The sequence below is a fragment of the Symphalangus syndactylus genome, chromosome 13 (assembly GCF_028878055.3).
Source record: "Symphalangus syndactylus isolate Jambi chromosome 13, NHGRI_mSymSyn1-v2.1_pri, whole genome shotgun sequence".
Classification (NCBI taxonomy): domain Eukaryota; kingdom Metazoa; phylum Chordata; class Mammalia; order Primates; family Hylobatidae; genus Symphalangus; species Symphalangus syndactylus.
The window spans coordinates 92662657-92672969 of record NC_072435.2 but is presented as its reverse complement, the minus strand read 5'-3'; positions in this window follow the sequence as shown (position 1 = coordinate 92672969).

Below are 10313 nucleotides of genomic sequence, written 5' to 3'. Positions count from 1 at the left end.
TAGTACTGCTTCTGGACAGCAGAGGTCACTAATAACAGGTACACTAGTTACCAAATTTTAATAAATGCAAAATAACTAAAGGAGGAAGCAGCGTTACCTAAATTTTGTGCTCTGTGGTAATTGTACAAAATAACCAATAATGTCATGCATTCTTTGAGACATTACACACTTGCTCTCTACATACACATACTGGGTAAAAAAAAATCAGAAAGTCAGTGTTTATTGGTATTCCACTTGCATATACACACAGAAAAGGAAATTGGTCAGGCACGGTGGCTCCTGTAATCCTGCCTGTAATCCCAGCATTTTGGGAGGCCCTCATTTGAGGCCAGGAGTTTTTTTGAGAACAGCCTGGGCAATATAGTGAGACCTTGTCTCTACAAACTTTTTAAAAAAATTAGCCGGGCGCGGTGGCTCACGCTTGTAATCCCAGCACTTTGGGAGGCCGAGGCGGGCGGATCACGAGGTCAAGAGATCGAGACCACGGTGAAACCCCGTCTCTACTAAAAATACAAAAAAATTAGCCGGGCTTGGTGGCGGGCGCCTGTAGTCCCAGCTACTCGGAGAGGCTGAGGCAGGAGAATGGCGTGAACCCGGGAGGCGGAGCTTGCAGTGAGCCGAGATGGCGCCACTGCACTACAGCCTGGGCGACAGAGCGAGACTCCATCTCAAAAAAAAAAAAAAAAAAAAAAAAAAAAAAAATTAGCCAGGTATGGTGGTGTGCGCCTGTAGTCCCCGCTACTCAGGAGGCTGAGGCGGGAGGATCACTTGATCCTGGGAGGTTGAAGCTGCAGTGAACCATGATGGTGCCACTGCACTCCAGCCTGGGTGACAAAGCGAGACAAAAGGAAACTGGTATCCTAAGGAAGAGGCTACTCGTTGTCTAGTTAACAATACTTGAGTAACCAACAGATAATTCCCTTAGAAAACTAGGGGAAAATAATTGTCATCTTCTTCTAGTGATAATACGGCCATCAAAATCACAATCATATTAGGTAATAGCCATCTGGCTGTTGATCTAGAGGTCAGTCACCCATTTGCCTGATAGTACAACCAAAAGAACACTGGTATTTGAGGTTCTCCAGCTTTGGTTTGACCAATTGCTGGTAACAAAACATTTAAATCATAAATAAGAATTCAAGTCAAGGGCACTAAATTCTAAGTAGCTCTTAACATCTTAAGATTGAAATGTTGGTGTCTAGGCCCTAGGCCAGTGGTTCTCAAGCTTTTTGGAAGCAATCATTCTGTATCAAATTCGCTTGGAAGACTTGTTAAAACACATATTGCAGGTTCCACCCCCAGAGTTTCTGATTCAGGAAACTTGAAGTGGGGTCTAATAATTCGTAGTTCTAACTGGTTCTCAGGGGATGTTGCTGTCAGTGGTCTAGGGATCACACTTTGAGAACCACTACTGTCCACCAAAGCCTGAATTCCAGAAGCCCAGCAACACTGCACCATGGTCAGATACAGAGGACCAAAGCCTCATCTGAGAGCTCAGAAAGCCACATTCCAATTGGCTAGAACGCAAACTAATAATGTTGTTATTCTGTTCATATTTTAATCATGTCCTGTGTCATCCCATTATGTTTTGTCTGCCCTTATCTCAGTGTGTTTGTTTGTTTGCTTGTTTGTTTTGAGATGCAGTCTCACTCTGTTGCCAGGCTGGAGTGCAATGGCACAATCTCAGCTCACTGCAACCTCTGCCTCCCGGGTTCAAGCAATTCTCCTGCTTCAGCCTCTTGAGTAGCTGGCATTACAGGCATATGCCACCAAGCCCAGCTAATTTTTGTATTTTTAGTAGAGTGAGGGTTTCACCATGTTGGCCAGGCTGGTCTTGAACTCCTGACTTCAGGTGATCCACCCGCCTCAGCCTCCCAAAGTGCTGAGATTCCAGGCATGAGCCACTGTGCCTGGCCATCTGAGTGTTATTAAATGTTTTCCTGGTTATGTTACCACTTTCTATCCATCCATCCAGCACCTCACTGTTTGCTGTGCGTTCTTCTTCTCAGGTTCAACAGCCTTATAACCAAGTTAAATTTTCTGAAACATGGAATTAATAGCAATGGACAAAAATCCTAAAGAGATAAAGAGAGTAACTGAAGCAATGATCATATAAGAAGAGTTTTGTTATGAATGGCCAGAAAAGCCCCCACCCACTTTGGCCTGGCCTTTCTAAGTTCTCCTTTCTTTAGCCTGTTGTTTTGTCCAATCACTAGCAGGCAGACCAGATCCTGAGTGAGCATTCGATGAGATGCTGTGTTGTGCTACAAATTTCCATGCTAATAGAGAGAACTATCAGCAGGAAAAAAAAAAGAGAGAGAGAGTGAATAAAATGCAAAAACCATGACAAAATATCATTGACTCATGAATTTGTCTCCCAATTTTTCAGAAATATATATTAGCGCCTTTCTGGTTATGCTCCATGGGTCAGATAAAGACAGGTGAATAGCCACGGTACAACAAAAGGGTTCTTTAATGCCCTCATGAACGAATTCACCTCATTTCCCAAAGCTGAGAGTGAATGAAAATAAGAAATTACAATGGAAATCACACTGCAGTCTTCACTCTGGGCTAGCTTACAATGAAGTCTACAATAATACATAATAAATATGCAGCAAACCATGGCTGTTAAAGGAGATGCTTCTTCTGCCGGCACATGGTACACATCCATCACTGCATGTACAATAGGCCAACTGCTCCACGTTGCAGGAGCAATGTTACTAGCTAGTAATTACAGGCGTGAGGACTTCCTGCACACAGAAAAGGAAGTGAAAATGCCTTTAACAATACAGGCCTCATACACTTGCTTTGTATGCAAAAATGTCCTGTTACAACACTGTCACCCTTGCCTTTTGAGATAAATATTTATAAAGAAGTTTCTGGAACAACAACTTCATTTCAGACTTGGGCTGCAGTCAAATAGGTTAGGTTTAAAGGGCCCAGATTTTAGAATGAGGTTAGAATCTCCAGGCCATGATTGCAGAGAGGAAAGAAGGATTCTATGACTTCAACACAGTGTTTTTTTAAATCGCGTTTTATTAATTCAGTCCACATGCAGACTTCTTCAGGCAGAAAGAATTTGCATTTCAACTAATTCACTTTCTGATAAATATCAGAAATGAAGGAGTGTGCCCCCATTAGTGATTAAAAAGCCTGGAGAGATTCCTGTCCACTGGATTTTGGGGTGGTGCCGCATCTCAGGTCTGTAATTGTATGCTGTCAGCAGCCTGCCACAATGCACAGAGCATATGGCATCCTCCAAGGATTCGCTACAAGTTTTTTTTTTTTTTACCTTGTGAATCAGTCGGTTACTGTAACTCCTCTGTGAGATAATTCAAACAGCTGATCCCAACCAACTTGAAGGTGGGAAAAGCTCTTTGTCTCACTTTCTATCCCACTGGCTGGGGTAGGGTTGCAGCATTTCATCCGTGGTTTACTTAATAGTACATAGCTAATTGGCATTACCACTCCTGAAATAAAGAATGGAACAATGTATTCTGTCCACAGGGCATTCCAAAACCAAATAGGTAGAGTTATATTTTTATGTAACCAAAAATTGCCTCTTATTAGATGGGATCTTAAATGAAAATAAATTGCAAATTTGTTTTTATTTCACTAATGCTGAGAAACATTGGAAATGTAATCAATTCAAGATTAGCTCTGCTTAGAGAAAGATAGAAAAATCTGAGTCTCTTAAATAGTTTTAGACTTAGTCAAAATCTTGTAATACAATTTACAGAATTGCATTTCCTTCAGTCTATTTTTTGTTTTGTTTTGATCAGAACAGGATGATGTCTACTGTAATTTTACTAACTATGACATTCTGGACACTTAGCATAGAGCAAAGTCATGAATATCAGACCTCTTTGAGTTCTTGTCTTTCACGGTTCACAGATCTCATCTCTTCTTTGATCATCAGGGTAGCTCCCAAATTGAATCTGTTTTTCTCTCCTTTTTCCCTCTACAGCCAACTATTTCATTCTGGACCAAAAGATTAATGAAATCATGGCTAGAGTGAAAAAGAACCTAGTGAACCAAAGAATGATAAATGAGCAAATAAATTTCAAAGAAAAAATATAATGAGACAAAAATATGCCTAAGAAGAAAGGTGAACAGAAGTATAGATCTGGTGATCAAATTTCAGCATCAAATACACTTATAAATAATGAAAAAAAAAAAGAGGAAAAAAAACCCTCCAGAGAGATAGTTTAATCCCAAAGGGAATCTTTCAAACAGAAAAGATGTTTTTACAGCGTTTTATTGACATCATTTTCAACTTTCATATTTAATTGCAATTAAAATGCTAAAACAGATTCTAAGTTAGACTCAGCTCAAGTCTGAGCTGAAGTATCGCAAAGACAATTGGATTCAGAAATGAATGACACCCCTCTATTTCTGAATAATGGCTACAGTTTCATTCAAATGTCTTAATCAAATAAAAAATAAATGATGTGAAATAGGATGGCACCAAAGAGAAAACCATGACATTCCTCATAATTATCCAGCTGCTTCAAAAAGGCACACATTGGCCAAGTGGTTTCCTGATTCCAGCAGCACTCTCAGATCTCCTACTGCTGACTCTCAGGAGACCCAGTTTACCAATGTAGTTTCTCATGATTTTATATGACATGCCCAAATATCTAGCCACCCTGGTTCAATTAAAGGGAAAACAAACAAACAAACAAACAAAGACTGGGGTCTCTGTCCTGATTTTCTGTCCTGGCTTATCCTGTGCTTCTAGCAGCTGTGCCCCAACCTTATGTCTCATGAGCCATCTCCCAGCCCTTCCCAGAAAAGCAAGGCAGGCATCTCCTGCAGCTGAGAAGTAAAGGGAAATTTTTAGGAAAAAGAATGGCAAGACAGCAGAAAGAAATTTTAATGACTAAGTAAAGGTAAAAGGCAATGAAGAAAAAAGAAAGGCCAGGGAGGGAAAAGAGTGCCTAGATACAGAACAATTAGCACAAAGGAAATTACTAGAGCTAGGAAAAATCACTAGTTTTCTAACTCTGAGAACAAAATGCAGCAGCAAGTTGCCATTACTGGGACTCTTCCAAGCTCTGGAGGGTTTAGTGCCAAGGTCTTAAAGCCCATTCTTTCTTTAAGCAGCTAGCCTGAGCTGGGAGATTTCAGTCTGAAAAGATCCAGAAACATCAGCCCCGGAACTAAAACCAATGCCCAAAGGCTTCCATTAATGTGCTCTTGTGTGCAGTTCACCAGGAGGGTGACACCGTAGATTGTGCTAAAATGTTCCAGCTTGTGGTATCATATGTGCAATACTTAATAAAATATAGTATTAAATGTGAAAACGGAGGTTCTTTTTTTAAAGCTAAACAAATGCAAGGTATTACTATCACAATATTAAGAAGAACATAACTGTTATTTTCCTGAGTTTGATTTATTAAGAAATATGCAATCAATCATTGAAAGCAGCTGTCACCAAAAAATCTGCATCCAAAGAAAGTATAATCTTTGTAAAATACAATTGTCTTAAAATCCACCTCTTCCCACCCCCCTTCCACTGGCAGCACTTCCCTGTTCACCCTTAAGTGGTCCTCCTTTGTTCCAAAGGTGAAGAGAGAATTCCTTGAAGGCTTTCAACCAGACCACTGCCTTCTCCTCCAGCCATATCACATGCCCTTTCTCTGGGCTTTCACCACCCTGCTCTGCCATTCCTCATATTCACCAGGCTCCCTTCTGCCACAGGGCCTTCCACATGCCACTCCTTTATCATGGAACACTCTTCCCTTAACTCTTGGCCAAACTAACCTATACACATCCCTCCAAAGCCACTTTCTCAGAGAAACCTTCTCTGACCTCCCTACTGGTGCTAATCCCAACGGAACAGGCTCTCAGCAGCCCATATACCTCTCTCCTCCTACTACAATGAATACTATACACTTGACATTTGAATGACGTATGTCCCTATCAAAGACTTAAACTCCGTAAGAGTAGGGACCATGTCAGTTTTGCTCACCATTTGTCTCAACACCAAAGATAGTATCTGACACATAGTAGATGCTCAATAAATAATCATTGAATGAATGAATGAAAAGAATAGGTCCCTTATCAGGTAGTTAACCAGGATAGTTTATGTAAAACAAGACAAATTTTTGAATTATAGTTCTTTGCCAAATATTAATTCACCAGTTAATTTATTCAATAAGTGTGGACTGTGCTTCCTAAGTAGACTAGAAAAATAAACAAAGCACAATCCCTGCCCTCAGAGTACTTATATTTTAGATTCTGTAAAGTTCCAGATAGTAAAAATTTTCAATTTTGCAGGCCAATCTCTTTTGCAACTACTCAATTCTATTGTGTAGTACAGGGGTCCTCAACCCCTGGGCCATGGTCCGCTATTGGCCTGTGGCCTGTTAGGAACCAGGCAGCACAGGAGGAGGTGAGTGGCAAGTGAGTGAGCATTACTGCCTGAGTTCTGGCTCCTGTCAGATCAATGGCTGCATCAGATTCTCATAGGAGCGCAAACCCTGTTGTGAACTGCATATGTGAGGGATCTAGGTTGCCCACTCCTTATGAGCATCTAATGCCTGATGATCTGAGGTGGAACAGTTTCATCCCTGAGCCATCCTCCCACCCCCTTACTCCACCCAAGTCCATGGAAAAATTGTCTTCCACAAAACCGGTCCCCAGTGCCAAAAAGGTTGGGGACCACTGGTGTAGTACAAAAGAAGCCATGGGCAATATGTAAATGAATGAACATGGCTGTGTTACAATAAAACTTTATTTACAAAGACAGGCAGTTGTTTTTGGTTATAGTTCTTTGCTGGTTGGCTGTAGTTTGCCACACCCTACTCTAGGAGAAGTTACAGGACATGTGTTTAGATATATATAAAACTTGCATTCACACAAAATATTTGGATTCAGCAGCCATGTGTTGGGTCCCTCTTATGGGCCTTGCACCCAGCTAGGGTTGTGGAGCACACAAGATTCAGAAGGCTGGACTTGCCCTAGGGGCAGCTCATTATCTAAGGGGAGAGATCCGCATGCTCACTTATTTTTATAAAACAGCTTGAAAAGGATGCAAGATGAAAGTCTTCATGCAACACAGTAAAAACAAAATATTCTGAAAGCCCAGAGGAGGCAGGGATGCAGCTATTTGGATTCCTGAAAGAGTCATCGCCCATAAGTGGCACATAGAAAGCCATGCCTTGGAAAGACAATCTGAACGCCTTGGGCTGGGTGGATGCAAGGGAAAGAGGCAGGGGGCAGGGGGACATGTAAGAGCTGGTGCGTGTAGCCTGGTTAGAAGGATCTGAATTAGTGTGGCAGCTGTTGAAACAGGGAGGAGAGGACAGATTCCAGGGACACTGCAGTGGTTCCATCTGTGAGACTGATCTGCTAATTGGTTTATACTGTAGTGATATGGCAGAGTTGTCTTGTAGCTTACAGAGATAATGCCATGAGAGTGTCAGCAGAATATGAGCTCAGTGTTCTTTAGCCACCAGGGTTGACAGCAGAGGCCCTAAGTTATCAAAACTCCATCTACCAAGTCGCCCTGTGACCTATATGCATTTATAAATAAAATAAGAGACCAGGGTTAGGAACAGCATGAACAGGTGAAAAACATAGTTTCTCTGTGTTTTGCCTCTCAGGCCACCCAGCCTATCATTAGGGCATCATCGGTGACTAATCCTTCTTCTACATAACTTTCCATCTTACCTCTGATTCCAAGAAAGACCAACTCTTGGTCACTCACTTTAAAGGCTGAATCTTTTCTGGGAAGATCCAGTTTTAACTCACTAATCAGAGGCTGATTTGCAACATACTCTTCCCCAGGGTCTGGAGAGCTATTCTGGGGATATGGGGGTATTGACTTTGAGAGGCCTGAGGAAGAACTCCTAGACACCCCCGAATCTACGCTCATTCAAGCAGTGAATCAGCAGCTCTAGTATTCGTTTCCTCCAGCACCCTCCTTGGAAGTGCTAATGGACAACAAAAATGTGGAAGGGAAGGCAAGCAGGCAGGCCCAGAGGGAGGTGGAGAACTAAGGGCAGCTGATAGGAAGCACCACCGACTAAGCCTCTCCTGACTCATTCAGATCCCTTGGACCATCTTTCACATCTCAATTGTCTTATCAGGCTCTGTGAGAACCTTCATTAAGGCTCCTCTATCTTAGAGCTCGTGACTTATTCCCTGGTGGACTCTTCTTCTTCAGGTTAAGGGTCACTGAGAAAGAGGCTGAGCCTGGCAGCTCTGGCTCTACTGAGTAACTTACAACAGGTTATTTTCTCTTTTGAAAAGTCTGCTTCGCCCTCAGAGTCTCACAGAAGCGGTGGTGCTCTTCATCACCTTGAAGGATTATTTTATTGGCACAAGCTCCGATTCACATTAGAGACACCATGCATGAAACTGGAGGAGTATAATTTTCTGTAGTGGTGGGGATATGAAGACACAGCCCCCAGGTTCAGATCCCACCCTCCCACCCCAGTTAATGGTCTAATGCTGGGCATGTCAACCAATCTGTGCAATCATCCTCAACATACGCAGGAGATTGGTTCCAGGACACATACCCTCAACTCCCACAACAAAATCTGTGCATACTCAAGTTCCACGGTCAACCTGCATATACAAAAGTTCAGCCCTCCATATACACAGGGTTTGCATCCTGCAAACACTGCATTTGGTTGAACAACATCTGCATATAAATGGATCCGAGCAGTTCAAACCTGTGTTATTTAAGGGTCAACTGTGCAAGCATTGATATGGGTGAAAGTATGGGAATGGGCTTTGGAAATGATAAAGACTATTTTGGGGCTTTTATGAGAGGAGACATGGTTAAAGAAAAGAGCATGGGATTTAGAATGAGATTCAATTTCCATGCTGCACTCCTCAGGTGAAACAAGTGATGTCTTAGAATTCTCATTTCTTCTTCTGTATAATGGAGAGAATGAAACCTCGGGGACTGTTTCAAGGATGCAGTGACATAATGTGAGTGGAACGCTTTGCAAACTGTAAAGCACTAGACAGATCACTGTAGTCCCTGTAACAGTACCGGATAATCACTAGCCAAGTTTGATTCTATCTGTGTTTTGAGGAAAGTACAAAGAACATAAAAAGGAGATACAGACAACAGCACTAGATGCTGAGGAGATTATAAAGATCATATTTCTCTATGCCAGCAAGTTAATTCTTAACAGAGAGCGCCTAAGAAGGGAAATCAGCTGAAGAAGCTGAAAGGCCAACCGTAGCACTTTTCAAAGAGAAAGTCATTTTCCTCACATCAAGTTTGAACTTTGTCAGGTGTGGTTCATTGGATATTTGAGCCTGAAAAGACTCCAGTCTCCGTGGAAGGTTGAAATGTATCTAAAATAAAAATAATAAATAAAAATTTCAGCTTTTTTTTTCTATCAGCAACATAAGCACTCTAAAGCTCTAAGAATTACAACTGCTTTTGTGCAACATTCTGCAGAGACTTGAGGCAAACCGGGTGATGAGGAAAGAAGGCAATTGTTGGAGTTGGATGCACCTTAATTCCAAATCCACTGACACTCTGCCATAGTTCAACATCTCTGAGCCTCTTCCCTTCAACTATAAAATGAAGTCTATTCCTCATAGGTCTGCCATGAGGGTCACCACATGAGCAAAACACTTAAGAAAGTGCTAATTAAAGTCTTGGTCAAAGAGAGTCCCCAAAGCCTGGATGGAATTATGAGTGGTGTGATGGTTAATATTGAGTGTCAACTTGATTGGTTTGAAGGATGCAAAGTATTATTTCCGAGTGTGTCTGTGAGGGTGTTGCCAAAGGAGATTAACATTTGAGTCAGTGGACTGGGAGAGGCAGACCCACCCTCAATCTGGGTGGGTACCATCTAATCAGCTGCCAGCACAACTAGAATAAAACAGGCAGGAGAAGAGGGAAGAGCAGACTGGCTGAGTCTTCTCGCTTCCATCTTTCTCCTGTGCTGAATGCTTCCTGCCCTCGAACATCAGACTCCAAGTTCTTCAGCTTTTGGACCCTTGGACTTACACTAGTGGTTTGCCAGGAGCTCTCGGGCCTTTGGCCGCAGACTGAAGGCTGCACTGTTGGCTTCCTCACTTTTGAGGCTTTGAGACTCGGGCTGATCCACCACTGGCTTCCTGTCTCTCAACTTGTAGACCGCCTATCGTGGGACTTTCCCTTGTGATCGTGTGAGTCAATTCTCCTTAATAAACTCCCTTTCATATGTACGTAATATCCTATTAGTTCTGTCCCTCTAGAGAATCCTGACTGATAAAAGTGGGAATCAGAAGAAATTCTCTATGTAACGCTAAATAATAAGAATTATTAGTTCATGGATTAATAACAAAAACCACTG